Genomic DNA, 17,185 nt, shown 5'->3' with positions numbered 1-17,185 from the left:
CAAGAACGGAATCCTTGGTATTTCATATCTACCTCTTCATTTAATGAAAACTAGAAAACTTGCATTGACAATGAAGAGACCAACTGTTACTATAGCAATCAGGCACTCAATCTGAGCATCCCTAATTGTGGTACAACAAAGTAGTGGGGAAAAGGAAGAAAGGATGGGGGGAAAGATGCAAGGGAAAGATGAAGAAACAAAGGAAGGTAGGAAGGGTAAAAAAAGAGAAATTACATAATATTTACATGTGCTCAATAGGTAAGGCCTATGTGGATGTTGATATTAATCCATGCTATATTTTCTGTACATTTTACCTTATTTATAATATTTTGAAAATTAAATATTTGGTTGAAAGACACTTTCTTCCAGGTGCTCAACAGTTTGCAATGTGTTTTACATTTGCATCATAATAATCTTTATAAAAATTTCCTATACAGTAAAACCTGTATATCTATATAATCAAGAAAACAATATTTTATCACATTATCAGATTATAGGAATTAGGGCAGGGTAGCTTTGGAGATTAGAGATCTTTTAAATTTCTGTCTGCCACACCTTCTGGTGTGTGTACAATTCACCTTTCCTTTCAAGCTCCTTTTTGTTTTTATCCATTCTCACTATACAAACTTTTTTGAAAATTATGTAGACTTAACTATAAATACCAACATAGTCTATAGCTTCATAAATCCTGTATTAATTTTGATAGTGAAAGATGGTATAATATCTACTCTAACTGAAAAAAGTTAAGTATCTTAAATCTTACTTTAAATATAAATTAAGGGGTTGAACTTAAGGTTTTTGTAAAATAGAACTTCTTAACTTTTCCAGTTAAACTTTAGACCAATAGACCAATTTTTTGCTCAAAATTGTTCTTTATACAAAAAAATATTGGGTTGTGACTACATATTGTAATGAAAGTTTCAGTTAATATTTTAAAACAATTTCATTAAATTTAAATTAATTATATCTCCATTCTTACTTATTTCTAATCATATTTTCCACTTTACTATTTTGTTAAGTTTTAGCCTAATATATAAGAATTTAGAAAGGATGTGCAAAGCAGAGAGTGAAGGAATCTGGATAAATATATGAAAAGAAAACATGGTAAAGAAAATCTCAGATATCTTTTTTTATCAGTTTATAAAGATCTGTACTTTTTACATATTATGATAATGTTAATAATAATAAATTAAGTGATAATTAGTATCTATTGAAAATCTATGTGTAAGACTCTATGCTCTAATTACTACATATTTCATGTCTGTGGATTTAATATTTTATCCACAATTTGCAAACAACAAAACTACAAAGAAAGCCAAGTAGTATAGACAGTTAAATAACTATTCAGAATCCTAAAGTCTGTCTCCCTTTTTATATTTCATTTCCCTCTTTATATTTTCATTTCCCGTCATGAAATTGCTAGAGAAATAGCATGCACAGTGAAAGAGCACTAGACACCAAGTTAAGTAGTATCAGCACAAATCTCTGCTCTTCCAATCACTGTTAGGGTAGTTTTGGGAAAATTGTCTACATTCACTGTCACCATTTTTCTCACTTCAACAGGCACCGCCCATTCACCGGGTGTTGTGCAACCACAGAAGGTGGTGAAAGTGAAAGCACTTTCATGAAATGCAAATGGCAGTGGAACTCCATAATGTGGTAGTTATGGTATGAAATGCACAGTGATTAAAATAAAACAGGCACAAACTTGGCATTATCTTGATCACCCCCACTTCGCTCGCTAAAAGCATGTAATAAAATATCTCCTTGTACCTTATTCTTTTAAAGAGGAAAAAATATGATTCTCTTGGAAGTCATTTACATTTATTGTTAAATAGCAAATACTAAGGAGGTTAAAAATAAAAATGGAGCACAATGGAAATGAAAGAATCTTTAAATTAGGTGAGGAAATCTGGTTTGAGTCCTAGCTGTACTCATGAATAGTTATCTTATTCTCGGTAAATCATCAACTTGCTCTGCACCTGTGTTCCTCATATGCAAAACAGAAATGACAATATTCTTTCTACTTTAAATACTTCATGAATTTCAAATACTATAAGAAGAAATGTAATACTGGTTTGGAATACTATAAAACATGCAGTACGACTAGCAATGATACAGTATTATACTATACAATATGCTAATATCAATATATTATGAAACTATTTGTAGAACACAAATATGAAAACTGTGTAAGAGATATAGAGATATAGAAGTAAATCAACACTGAATCATATTTTTACATACAGATACACATATATGGTTTAAGAAGATGAGTGAAACAAATTCTAGCAAAAAAAGATGGCATACAAGAAGGAATTATAAATTATCTTAGTAAAGTATGTGATCCGGTCTGCTTTACTCTGAAAAAAGAATAGTAAACAACCTCACATTTTTCCTGGGGAAGAAGCAGTAGGCTTAGGAGTGAGAGGGAAGAGGAGGTGGGGTGAGAGAGAGAAAGGGAGACAGAGGGAAAGATGAAGCCATGAAATATCAGTATCATTTTCTCTGCAATTTAGGGAAACACAGAATATTAAAAAGTGAATGGACAGGAATCTAACCCAGACTAGAAAGATTAGTTTTTCAGGCAAGTAATTTCTAACTTGAGACTTAAAATACAATATTAAAGGATGTCAATCAAGAGAAGAAGGGTGAAGGAATGAATTAAATAGGTGGAACATTATGTTTTATGGCCTAAGAGCAAATTAAACCATTGCATGTTTAAAGATTCAAAAGAAATTTAGTATTGTCCGGGTTTGACTTTAAATACAAAGAATATGAGTGCAGAAAGATAAGAAGCGGCAAGTTATTACAGGGTCCTGATAACTCCTATTTAAATATTTGGATTGTATCATGTAAGAGAGGAGTTAAAGACCAAGCTTAATTTGGCAAATAAATGACCAAAAATTTCTTACAAAGTATAGGAGGAGTGTCTGGAAAAAGTCCAGCCATTATTAATATAACGATAATGGTTTGTGTGACATCACTGTAATCTGGCAGCCAAGGAGAGTGGACTGGAAAGTACATGAATGAACAATGATAACTTTACTGCACTATTTAGTGGGGGCGGTAGACACTCTTGAGTGGGCATAGTGAGCATGTGCACTGTAGGGCCCTTGTATTTAAGAAGACGGAGTAGAGCAATGGGTCTGCATCAGATTTTGTGTTAAGCTTGAATATTTCTCTGGGGAAGCTATTAGGATGATTCAGAAGTCCACAGCTATGGGCAACAGGTGGTTGGCACCTTTGTCATGACAACATGCCCTCTCATGCATCACATCTCATTCAGGGTATTTTGGTGAAGCATCACCCAGGTGACTCAGCCCCCTACAGCCTAGATTTGGCTTTTCTCAAAACTAAAATCACCTTTGAAATGGAAGAGATTTCAGACCATCAGAGATATTCAAGAAAATATGACAGGGCAGTTGATGGTGATTGGGAGAACTGTATGAAGTCACACAAGGCCTATGTTGAAGGGGACTGAAGCATCATTGTCCTATGCATAATGTTTTTTGTATCTTCTTTAATAAATGTCTTTATTTTTCATAGTGCATGGCTGGATACCTTCTAGATGGACTTCATGTAGAGATGGCAAATTAAGGCACAAAATAGCATGCTTCGCATTATGCCATCAGGAAAGTGAGACAACTACTGCACTCCTACTTAAATACGCAACTTGGAACACAGACAGTCAGTACCAAATGCTGGTGAGTCATGGAGCAACAGACGGTCTCAGTTATTGCTCATGGGCATGCAAAATGTCATAGCCACTTTTGAAGAAATTCTGGTGGTTTCCTACAAAACTAAAAGTAGTCTTACCGTAGAATTCAGCATTCATTCTTGACATTTACCTAAAAAGAGTTAAAGCTCGTTGTAACCCACCCCACATTCTTGTGCCTTTGTTTCTGTTAATGCTGACTCACTACGATGCAACTCGTAAATAAATAGCATGTTTGTGTAAGAATTCTAGGAACTAACCTCAAAAGAAGCAGACTCTGACCTTCAGGCATCTCAGCTCTTGGAGATTCGCTGACCTTCAGCTGTAAAACCAAGATGATATAAAACTAGGATGACCAAAACCAGACCATCACTTGACCAGTGTTAAAGTCCCTATGGGAATAAACTGTACTGATCTGCACATAGAGACCTTTTCAATTCCCTCCTCTTGAGCTCTTTGTTCTGCTTTCCCTTCCCCCCCTGCCCTATAAATACCTCTGCCTGTACTGAGATTTTAGGATGGTCTTTGGGAGTAGAGTCCCCAGCCTCTCCAGCTGCCAGTACTTGAATAAACCATATTCCCTTTCACAGCACCTGTCTCTAAGTGGTGGCTTCTGAAATGGCAGGCAACCAAACCCAGGTTCAGTTATCATGTCCACATAAAATCTTGCAAATGAATGCTGGGTGGTGGTAGGGGGATAAGTGGATGAAATGGTAATGGAAAAATATATAATAAAGATTAAATAAAAATAATAAAGATCAATAAAATAGTCTGTTACATTTAAAAGAGAAAAGAAAATATAGGGAAATTTTCTTATGACCTTAATATACATGGAGACCTTATAACCTAAATAGGAAGAGTGGTACACATAAAGTTAACCCTGACTTCATCAATGGAGTACATTAAGTCCTTCTATTATGTTAAAGGCTCTATGAAAAAAGCAGAGCAATAAGGGGGTGGAATGGTAATAAAAATACAATAAAAATAAAATGATTATCTTCATTTAAAAAAGAAAAAAAAAAAGGGCTTCTGTCATGAGTGGCACATAGGGCAGCTTGATTGCTCTACGTGCGGAATCGACATCAAGAGATTTTGGAAGCATAATATTTTGGTACCTGGGCAGCTAGTGATCATTGGTCCTGGTGCCCTTGAGATGATTAAAAAAAAAGATAGCGAGAAAAGGTATGTATGATGCATGTACTTAAAAAATTATACTGAGGCCTGGCTGGCATAACTCAGTGGATTGAGCACCGGCTGCGAACCACAGTGTCGCAGGTTCGATCCCCAGCCAGGGTACATGCCTGGGTTGCAGGCCATGACCCCAGCAACCTGACATTGATGTTTCTCTCTCTCTCTCTCTCTCTCTATCTATCTATCTATCTCCCTCCCTTCCCTCTCTAAAAATAAATAAATAAAATCTTAAAAAAATTGTACTGAGAACATTTAAAATACTCATATATTAGATATACCATAAATTAAAAATTGAGCCAAGTCTTGAATAACACTTCATGAAACAAGGCAGTCAAATGGGTAATATGTTTATGTGGAGTCTTAATTGGCCATTATAAAAACGGAAATTCAAACCATTATGAGAAATTAGTTTTTCAGAATAATTCAATATATTTCTAATATTGCAATACTAAGACACCAAGTTTTGGAGAGGAAGAAGAGCAACTGAAAATGTTATATATTTCTGGAAAATTGGTAAAAGTAATTTTGGAAAATACTTTTTTGGGGTAGTTATTGAATCTAGACATATCCATACCTTATGAAGTAACAACTAAATTCCTTGTATATACTCATCTAAAATGAATGTGTGTGATCATATGTGTGTGTTCAAATAATAAGCAAACTAAAGGTCCATTAATACATAAATATTTGTGGTTTATTACCACAATGAAATATTGTATTATTGCCTGAATGAGTAGTTATAAAAACATAATAATACAATAGAAGTAGACATATACACAAAAAGGTATGTATGATTCTACCCTGACATCTTTGTGAATTTCAAAATCAGGCAAAAACACTCTGATGACATTGATAGGAATATTGGTTACTCAGGGGCGGTGATAATAAAAGGACAGTAAAGAAAGGCTTCTATGGCTCTGACACATTTTATTTTTTAGATTTTATTTATTTACTTTCAGAGAGGGAAGGGAGAGAGAGAGAGAGAGAGAGAGAGAGAGAGAGAGAAACATCAATGCGCGGTTGCTGGAGGTCATGGCCTGCAACCCAGGCATGTACCCTGACTGGGAATCGAACCTGGGACACTTTGGTTTGCAGCCTGCACTCAATCCACTGAGCTATGCCAGCCAGAGTGATGTTTTATTTCTTAATATGTCAAGCTAGGCTGTGATTACACACGTCTTCAACATACAATATCCTATATCTGTGCACTTAATCTTTTACAAATGCACAAACATGCACACATACTGCATACTACATAAATGTTTCGACTAATTTATTGCAAAAAGACGTGTATATTCATATTTTAACCATTTAACTGACTCTTATAGTGGAAAGTACTTCTACTATAGACCTCTTAATATAAACTTAATTAAAATATATATCTTTTAAATATATATACTTATTTATACATTTGCTCATTCTCATTTTTTATAATTTTTATTCAATGAATTGGGATGATATTGGTTGATAGTTAATGTCTTTTTAATGGTTATTTTATCAAATATTTTATTTAATTCTTATACCCTGTGTTCTTATATTCTTATTCATGACTTTAATACAAACAAATACAAATGAAATGGTATTTTGTGATTCTAATGAAAAGGCATAGAGCCCAAATTAGCATACGACATTATTTTCTATTTGGTAATATGCAGGAGTTCCCACTGACAGCCTGAGACCCGCTCCCAGGGGACAGCCGTGCCCACCACCAGCCCAGTGAATGGGCCATCTCAGTCCCCCTGGCCAATAAGTCATAGAAATGGCAGGTGTTTCCAGCTAACATCTGATTCTTTCTGACATCTGGTCCAAATACAGGAGCAACTCCAAAAAAATAATTTCCTGATCAGACATTCCTTAGAACCTGAAAAACATTATTGTGAGCAAAATTCAACTGTTGTTTTAATTGACTAAATGCCATGTTACTCTACCAAAAGACTGTTTTATATATGGAAAATAAGGAATGATTTAATGTATGGTGCTCAAAGGGGTAGAGTGAACGAATAGAATTGTAGTGCTAACCTGTCTCTGTTTTCATTTTCCAGAACATTCACAGTTTCCACATTCTAGTCCTTGTTATGCTGTTTATGTGACTGAGTTATGCCAATACAATGTAGTAAAAATAATGTATGTCACCCTACTTCTAAATTACCCTTCTCGATATTTAGACATCTATTAGATGGAATGAAAAGGAGTTCTTGATTGTGTAGATTAGAATTTGTATAGGACTGTAGCATAAACAAGAAATGAATATTTTTAAGCAATTGGTATTTGTAATTGATTTATCACAGCAACTAATATGTCTCACTACAGTGAGCATGATTTTTGCTCAATATCTCCATTTCTGATCACAAAAACATCTTAATTTGTATGGTAGTGTTTACCAGCCATGTAGGTCTGTCCCCTCACAGTGCTAAAAGAGGTCAATTGTTTTAAAATTACAAAGTGATATTTGAAAGTGACCTTCATTTTATAAAATTATTCAAAGCTGTATCAAAAAATGCAATGTGTACCATTTTTACAACTTGTACTAAAAATCCTCAACTTGTTTTGATACCATTGTATGAACAGGAGAAAATGGCATGAAGTTGCACCTCCACATGCCCTTTATGTACTCAAAATGGCACTGCACATTTCAGTCACTTGATCAGGATATTTTGAGAAGAATGGGAAGGGCTGGGATCAAGCAAGTCCTTGTCGCAGTGGAAACACACACCACGTCTGCATGCCCAATCAGTTCTGAGCATGTGCCAATGTAGAACTCCCTGTATTCGGCCTTGGGATGTAACAGAAGTGAAAAGATAAAGACAACAAATGGTGGTACTGGATTAATTCTTATCCACTCAACAACAAAAAAAACTTTAAAAAATATGTTAGATTCACACTGATTTTTCATGTATCAGAAGAAATGAAGAATCGATTCATTAGAAGCTTTCCAGAAAAGTTTTGTGTGGACATATGGAATTATAATAAGTATCACATGAAAAGTATAACTTTGTGTCTCAGTCAGCTGGGTTTTTGTGACAAAAAAATTCATAGACTGGTGGCTTAAATAGCAGACATGGTTCCTTTCAATTCTGGACACAGAAAAGTCCAAGATCCAGGTACCTACAGATTCATTTCTTGAGGGTCCTCTGCCTGGGCCTGTAGCTAGATCTCTCACAAGTCACTGTGCACTCAGGTAATCTCTGTCTGCAAGTGCCTGGGAGCGAAAGTTCTCCTCTGTCTCCCTCTCCTTGCAAGGACACAGATCCCTTTGTGGGGGATGCATGCTCATGTATAACAATGCATGTATTGCATCACAAAAGCAGGCATAGACAATATGTAAATGAATTGGTATAGCTGTGGCACAATAAAACTTTATTTAGGAGAAAAAAAATTTCAGCCTGCAGAATCAGGCTCCTGATTTGTTTATTGACCCCTGCCTTAGAGGATGTCAGAGCAAATTCTCAGAAGTGTGAAGCTTAGAATGATATTTTAAAGCAGAACTGTCCCTCAAGACTAGGCAATTCATCATTTCCAGGAAGCTATGTGAGAGAGAAAAATAATCTTTTATGTTCTTAAACCATCCTATTGGGAGTATCTTATTTATAGTATTTTAGCTTATCCTGATCTCTTTTACATATATTCTACTTACAAAATTATAAAATTTTAAGCCATTTATCAATGATCACTTCTTGTAAGTATCCTATCCTTCTCTCAAACAACTTATTGCTCCATACCTTCTTTTTAAATGCTTTTAAAATGCTTTAAAATGCTTTTCCTCAAAAATATGTACTAAAAATTATGTTGTATTATTTTACAGTTCTCAGCAATATATACTAGGCACTTTCATGAGTACATGTGTGTTAAACTAACTATCAAAGCCAAGTGCCAACACATTTACTAAAATTGAAAAGAATTTTGTCACAATTTTATTTCAATAAATACTTTTTAGAGGTACTGGTTCCTTATTTTTAAAAGACATTTGTCAATTTTCAGTATTAAAAGAGTTGCACTATTCGTTTCTTTTTTTTCCCAATTGGCCCCCAAAGAGACCATGCATTTCTTTGAACCTGAAAATCATTCTGTTACCAGGAAGTATATCCAACAGAAAATTTTAACCCACCTCTCTATGATGTAGCTCCTAGGTCAATATAAAAAATGGTAAGGTTGGAAGCATTTTTCCCCTGTACAAAGATGGTATATATAATTATCATTTGGTTAAAATGTATAAATATTTAGTTAATTTTTCATTGATATAAAATTGCAGATATATACATTTTCAAGTACATCGAAATCTAATGCAACCATGAATATAAAGTGGACAGACCACTCATCCATAAGAAACATCAGAGCAGCCAACAGTTGACATCTGTCATGTTCAATTTTAAGTAAATTGAATGTTTCTAATCATTTAATTGTATTACATGGGCATTCATGAGAAATAAAAATTCAATAGTGTCATATTCATTTTTTCAAAGTAATAAAACTCAGTGATAAAAATGCAATGAAGCCAATTCTAGCAAAATATTTATTTTAAGATATTTCATATTAAAATTTAAGGTTATTTCTTACATATTTGTTTGTTTGTCTACAGGGACCCTTGGGGGATCTTCTGTTCCATTCTGTAAAATGAATTGCCAGGTCAACCAGCCATTGCAATTAACCAAAGAAATCTGTCACTTTCGGTTTGTTTATGAGGCAGAGTCCAAGGCAATTTCCCTGGTTTATGAATGACTCAGAATTATAATGATTAACCAATAAAGAACCTCACTGATGTTAGCATCAGCAAAGAATTGGGTTAGCCTGCTGCCCATTCCTTATTTTTTGGTGACAGAGTCACCAAGTATGTACAAAATATCAGTACATAGATTTTTAGAGGCCTATAACAAAACATATTTTAAGTATTTTAAAGAAGAATAATGTGTAGGGCTTTATATGTGTGATATTAAAAATGGAAAATAAATTTGATGAAAAAGCAAATGATCCCTTCTAATATTCACTTAATACTCTTGATGTGTTTCTGGAGTGGGAACATACAGAGTCAACAGACAAATGATGCATATGTAATTGATGGAAACATAGTGTTTCCATAGTGTTGAGTGTGCATCACAAATCAAAGTGATAATGATGAAAGTTACACCATTAATTTTACATATATAATTGCTGTATCAGTTTATATTGCATTAGTTGAAGGTAGGAGGTATTCAACTATATATGTTAATGAAATTATTTAAATTAAATATGTAATTGAGTGATAGAATATATTATTCTGGAACAAAATAATACTATATTTGTCTTGTGTTTTCATAAAAACTTAATAACTTTCATATCTAAAATCACATCCTCTTTATATTATTCTTCTTTATGCAAGTTATATGAATAAGAAACATTACTGTCATTTGATCTGAATTATTGTCATTGTATATAAGGAAACTGAGAGATGAGAAATGAGATAATATGAAATATCAGTATAGACTGACAGTGAAACATATTGTTATAATAAATATTCCATTCGATGATCTGTAGTGAGGGAAACATGTACTTTAAAATCGCTGTGGAATGCACAATAGAACAAATGAACTAGTCACCAAAAAATGTGATGTCATTTCAGTGATCCCCACTGAGCATGTTATACCTTTTATAACAAAGTAATAAAAGATATATAAACTATAAACTATATCTCTTATAACAAAGATATAGTTATAACAAAGATAGTTTATAAGTATATAAACTATAAACATATATTTTATAACAAAGATAACTATATAAAAGATATATAGCATAGTAAAAAACAGCATATATGATTTATATAGTATTGTGCAATCAAGTTACAAATTAATATATATGCAAAGAAAGATAATTTACATTAAGTATCTGGTGATTTTTAACATCACCAACAAATTAAAAATGATACAATGTCTCTTTGTAGACTATATGCTAATAAAAGTAATATATATTAATGAAGAAACACCATGAAAATGAAAAGCAGAACAAAACATTGTAAAACAACTTGGATCCTCAGCTACACTGTAAAATGAAAAAAAGAAATCTTCTCCTAAGTGTTTATATCTAAAGTACTTAAAAGAAGAAACACTTATTATAAAAATAGTACATTTCACCCCATAAACAATTTTGTTAAGACAAGAATTTTGAAGACTAGCTGGCTTCTACATGTGTAATTACTTCAATAGCATATTTTGAGTGGGACAAGCAAGAACAAACAGGCAGGATTCTAAAATTCTTTAGAATCTGACACAAAGTGTCAGAAACTAGAAGTGCAGGAGAATTGGGGAATCTAGTGTGTATGGTGTAGTGAGACCAGACATATGAGAATTATGTTCATGAGCAGTTCACCATGATAAACTCAATTGTCAAGCAACAAAATTCTAAGTTTTTTGTTTTTTTTTTTTAACTTCTGCACTATCATTGTGGGGAAAAGCAAGCTTAGTTTGGGATTCAATGAGAATCGAAATACAATCATACAATGCTTATGATTATAACAAATGGCCAGCTTGAAAACTCAGATTTTTTTTTGTAGAATGTAAAATACTGCCTCACACAGTTGTTTAGGCTGGGCTTTTTCCACACTGCTGTTTTGCAGGAGCTATATTGGTCCCATTATTCATATTTACTAAAGTTTTTTTTTTTAACCAGGACTACATTTTGGGCAAACATAAATTATAACTCAAACTGGTTTATTTAAAGATTTTATTTATTTATTTTTAGAGAGGGAAGGGAGGGAGAAAGAGAGAGAGAGAGAGAAACATCAATGTGCGGTTGCTGGGGGCCATGGCCTGCAACCTAGGCATGTGCCCTGACTGGGAATCGAACCTGCAACACTTCAGTTGGCAGCCCACTCAATCCACTGAGCTACGCCAGCCAGGGCTCAAACTGGTTTTAATAAAAATGAAATATATCACTAAACTGAAAATCTAAATGCAAGACTATGCTTAAAGCAGCAGACCATATGTGCTTTCTGGGCCAGGAAGAGTTACAAGGAAAAATCCATGCACTGATGAAGGCAGAATTTCGATGACATTTCCAAATTTGTGAACTGCCTCTCATTTTGAGGTTCTAAATACCAGCCATTTAGTCTGGGCTCCACGGATAAGAAACACTCCATGGGCTCAATGAGGAGGAAGATGGTGATGCAGAAAAGCCATGTGTCCAGAAGAAGTTACCCAGGAGTTAGCTGGAGAGACATGGCAAGTCACATAGGCAGTCGAGGGAGAAATCCTGACACCAACCCCTCCCTATACCAACAACTGACAGTGGTAGTGTGGGGACCTTAGCAAGCTACCTTGGTGGCAGGTGCTGGACATCAGCTCATAGAAAGTATAATTGGGATACAGTGCTCCTAAGCATGACTTCTTTCCATTAGATATTACAAAAAATTCAGTGGGTTAACAAATAGTATTTGCTGAGTTATTATTCTGCTTAACCCAGATGGCACCTTAAAATATTGACTGATATAGACAGTAAATATGTTCACTTACATCAATAGAACTCAAATAAGGGGGGCCTGGACCCCTGGACTAATTATTGTTATGAAGAGCAAATGAAGCAGTAATTCACCTAGAAAAATCCATAGATGCACTGAAAAAAGAGATAATATAATTTCTCTCCTAAACAGGTGAGAGAGAAGTATGAATACCTCCACAAAATCTCATACCTTATAAAATAAAAAGGAAAGTTAAGGAATATTTGAAAAACAATTAATGGATCAGCTGCAAACGAAATATTGTAAGAACTAAGCAGAAATGAAGGTCTTAATGTGTCTTGAGACATCCCTGATTCTTTAGAACCACATACAAGGTAATGAAGATATTCAAAAGTGCTAATTTCCTTTATTTCCTTTTTATAGTGAAGCTTATAATTAATAAGACATATCAGTAAAATTCATGGAATATGAATATAATTCTGATGATGATGATAATAAAATGATGATGATGATGATGACAACTGGAAAAGGAGGAAGGGGATGTGTGAGTGATTTATTTTAAAAACTTTGTTTTAACTCTGAACAGTTTGGTTCAGATTCAGTGGCAACTGGCAAAGAGAAAAGTCATGGGTTCAATTCCAAGTCTAGGCACATGCCTGGGTTGTGGGTTTGGTTCCTAGTTGTGGAGCATACGAGAGGCAACCAATTGATATTTCTCTCACACATCAATGTTTCTCACCATCTCCTCTCTCTCTAAAAATAAATAAATAAAATATTGTTTAAAACTTTAAAAATTCCCATATTAAATGAGATATTGCAAAATCTGTTTGAAGTCACCATAATGGATGTTAAGATAAATAATAATTATGAAGGACTTTATTGATATATTTTATATCATGCAATTTATCAATTTATACTAGGTAATTCAATGCATTTTGGTACACAGAGCTATGGAACTATCATCAAAATAAACCCTAGAATATTTTCATTCACTCAAAATAGAAAACATGCTCCAATTAGTTGTCATTCCTCCAACTCCCATGCCTAGTCAACCATTAACATAACTGTGTCTCCATCTACTCGCTTATTCTGGACATTCCACATAAACAAAATTATTTAATATATATGCTTAACATGTGTTTTCAAGCCTTGAGCATGTAACTTTTAGAAAAATAAAATTCTTTTTATATGTTTTAGATTATGATTGCACAATCTGGAATAACATGTAGAACAAAATATTAAAGAAATTAAGAATATGTTAATGCTACTGAAACTCTAATGAGATCATTTAATTTTATATGTCTAATTTTATTCAAATTGTTTTATATGAATTTTATCTCTGGCAGTTAACAATGTTAATATTTGACAAGTTTAATACTTTAGGTAATGTGTTTGCACAGTTTTCCTAATGGACCATGATCCCTTAAAAAGCCAGATACTGTGTCTCATTCAGAATTTCACTTCGCAACAGGAGAATTATGCTTTGTTCAAAACAAACACTAAGTAAATATTTATTGTAATGCTCAATATATTAATGAAATTACCTATAATGTATGCTGTTAATCAATCACATTTAGAGGCCATGATTCTCATACATTAAGTGTACAGGAATATCGCCCTGGCTGGCATAGCTCAGTGGATTGAGCATGGGCTGTGAACCAAAGTGTTGCAGGTTCGATTCCCAGTCAGGGTACATGTCTGGGTTGCAGGCCATGACCCCCAGCAACCGCGCATTGATGTTTCTCTCTCTCTCTCTATCTCTATCTCTCTCCCTTCCCTCTCTAAAAATAAATAAATAAAAATCTTAAAAAAAAGTGTACAGGAATATCTTCTTTTATTGTCTTTTTTTTTCTTTTTTACTAATTGAAGGTTTCTGGCAACCCTATATTCAGCGTCTTTTGGTGGCATTTTTTCAACAGCATTTGCTCACTTTCTGTCTCTGTGCCATATTTTGGTATCTCTCCCAGTACTTCAATATTACTGATATTCTTCTTTTGTTACTATTATATTTGTTATGGTGATATGTGATCAGTGATCTTTGATATTACTATTATAATGTTTTTTGTGTGCCATGAACCGTGCTCATATAGGATGAAAGTAATTGATAAAAGTATTCATTCTACCAACAAATGCTCCTATGGAAAGGACCTATTTAGCAACTGAAGAAAAATCACCCACAAATAAGGAAGTTAATAATTTCAAAGATATTCAAGATAATGTTTTTTTTTAAAGCAGCATACTTAGAATACAAAATTCAATGACTTCCAATTTGAAGGAAAAAACTGTTCTGCCCTTTTGAACAAAACCCATACATAATGAAAAATAACATAATAATGGATAACTTCATGCCCAGCTCCCCAATTATGATAATAGACATTTGAAAACCCAAACTGAAAAGGCATTACTTAAGACAGCAATTGAAATCTGCATTTATGGGATATATGTAATTGAATGTCTTCATAGAGTTCTTTAAAAAGCAAAGGAGTGAATCATATCTATGAAACAAGAATAGCTGGTATTAAATAAGAACCTGGAGTTACCAAAAAGAAATGATAGGACATGTAGGGCATAAAATGAAGATTGTTAAAATACGTTAAGTGATAATTTGAATGGCTAACTGGAGTAAGCAGAATAGATAATTCTTGCTGGAAAATTGAGTTGAAGATTTCTTTCTTAACAAGCACTGACAGGTAAAAATATTTTAAAATAACTTTAAAAAAATGACATACAGAAACAGATTATAAAGATACAATCTTCCATTTAATGAGGATTTGAAAAAAGAAAATTGACACAAAGAAGCCATACAGGTAGAAAATATCACTACATTTGGAAAAAATTAAAATACTAATTATTCCCAATGAAAAATCTCAATTACATAGGTAAATTCACTTATTTTTAAAGGTATATACATTTCAGTGAATTCTGTAATGTCAAGGTAAAAGAGAAAACCTTAATATGCCAAATAGAAATGACTTTTAAAATGAGCTTTTACCGAAATACACTTGTATTTAAATAAAGGTTTGGGGACAGAGTGTGATCAGGTGACCTTCGGTCCTTTGCTCACTCCACAGCAGGTGCGTCTCTTTTTGTACAGTCTCTGCTAGTCGAGTCCCCTCCAGCCCCAACTGGTGCCCAGTAGGCTGCTGGAGAGGTGAGTTCTGCAGGTCTCTAATGAACCAAGGAAACCTTCCATCCACAGTATCCGGGCCCAGGTCCAACGGTCCCGTATCCACTTTACCCACAGCCACCAAGTAGACCTGAGGTCTATCCCCCAGGATCTGCTGGGAAATCCTACCCACCGCCTCAGGGGTACTCCTCCAAGGATACCCACAGTATGGCAAGGTCGACCTTAGGAGCTTCCTAAACCACAATATATGTGGTGGAAGACCAAAGAAAGGATGACCTGGGCTCATCCACCTGCCTCACAGCCTGCTGGACGGCTCTCTGTTGTCGTTGTCTCTGGGACATGCTCCCCTGACCGGGCCGGCCCTGCTGTCCTGCCGGCTCTGCTGCCACCTCCCACGGGTCTGCGTGCCCGGACCTCTCCTGATTGCTGCGCTAAAGGGCTAACTCAGCCCCGACACTTTGGCCTTCACCCCAAGGGGATTCTAGGTCAGCGGGGGTCGCTGCTGTTTAATTAGGTGACTTCATGTTTCTAATGTTCAAAATCCATTCCCTATTGGCCTTTCACAAATGTGCTAAAGTGACTTTCCTTTTTTTTGCCAAAAGTTTAGTTATGAAATAAACATTTATAATTTTTAAATTATGCATTCATGGTAGTGGCATAATGTAACATGCAATTGAGTTCTCTGCTAATACCCTGTATGTTTCAATAAATGTGTCTAAACTTCAAAAAATATATATATGCACATATATATTTAAACTTCTATTTTAAATACCTTATGATGAGTACTAGTGGATGCAGAAAAACACATAGTGTTAACTAACTGTATAAAACTACAAAAGTAGAAACAAATTATGTATACATATATGTATATGTATTTGTATATGAAGTGATAAAAGGACACAGGATATGATAGGCACAGATTTTAGGAGAGTGTTTGTCTCTGGGAGAAAGGCAAAACAAAAAAATTATTAGAGAGAAACAAAGAGGCCATTCTCATAACAGGACTGATTTAATGCTTCCTGGGTGGGATGGTGGGTTTAACATTTCTGTTTTACTATTTTTTCAAAATTCCCATAAATATGAAGTATAACATTTCACTCTTATCCACCATTATATAATACAAATAAAAATAAAACATATATAAACAGAATCAATATAGTCTTTCAGTAGAGATTGATTTTTCGATTTTTATCTGTAACTTTAAAAGGGTAGAAGTTAATAGAAAATGAAACAGAAGGTTTAAATGACATATAGCACATAAAGAAAATAAATTTATGAGCCCTGAGTTATGATCAGTATACCACCTATTATTCTACTAAATAAGCCTCCATGATATTTTATCATGATATTAAAAATAAGTTTTTATTCACTTCCTTAATTTAAAAAATAGGGCCATGATGAAACATCATGGAACTAGATTTAGGACAGAAAGAAGAGTATTGACATGTAAGGAAAGGCTATTGGAATCTGTATTCTACTGCTGTATCTGCAATCGTGAGATGCTGTGGGCCCCATTTCCTTACCTGTGTAGAAGTAGAAGGTTGATAATCACTAATGTTTCTTCTGGTTGTATAACGCTTGATTTCAATACATGGGAAATTGAATATGTTATGAGCATTGTGGATCACAAGCTACGAACTGATTTTTTTTTGCAGTCAAAACAAGATTATTTATCTGCATTATGTTCTTATATATGTTCTAATTTAAAATGTCATGCACAAACAAT

General features: G+C 34.0%; 1 non-coding gene across 1 annotated transcript; it reads left to right on the top strand.

Moving 5' to 3' along the window:
* Positions 1-4,736: 4,736 nt before the first annotated feature.
* LOC123818953 lies at positions 4,737-4,868 on the top strand. The gene has a single exon (XR_006785731.1). It is a non-coding gene; the product is annotated as a U11 spliceosomal RNA (small nuclear RNA).
* Positions 4,869-17,185: the final 12,317 nt, after the last annotated feature.

This window comes from Phyllostomus hastatus, unplaced genomic scaffold, assembly GCF_019186645.2.
Source record: "Phyllostomus hastatus isolate PE091 unplaced genomic scaffold, TTU_PhHast_1.1 phas_contig_29, whole genome shotgun sequence".
NCBI classification, from domain to species: domain Eukaryota; kingdom Metazoa; phylum Chordata; class Mammalia; order Chiroptera; family Phyllostomidae; genus Phyllostomus; species Phyllostomus hastatus.
This window is presented reverse-complemented; position numbering and strand designations above follow the sequence as displayed.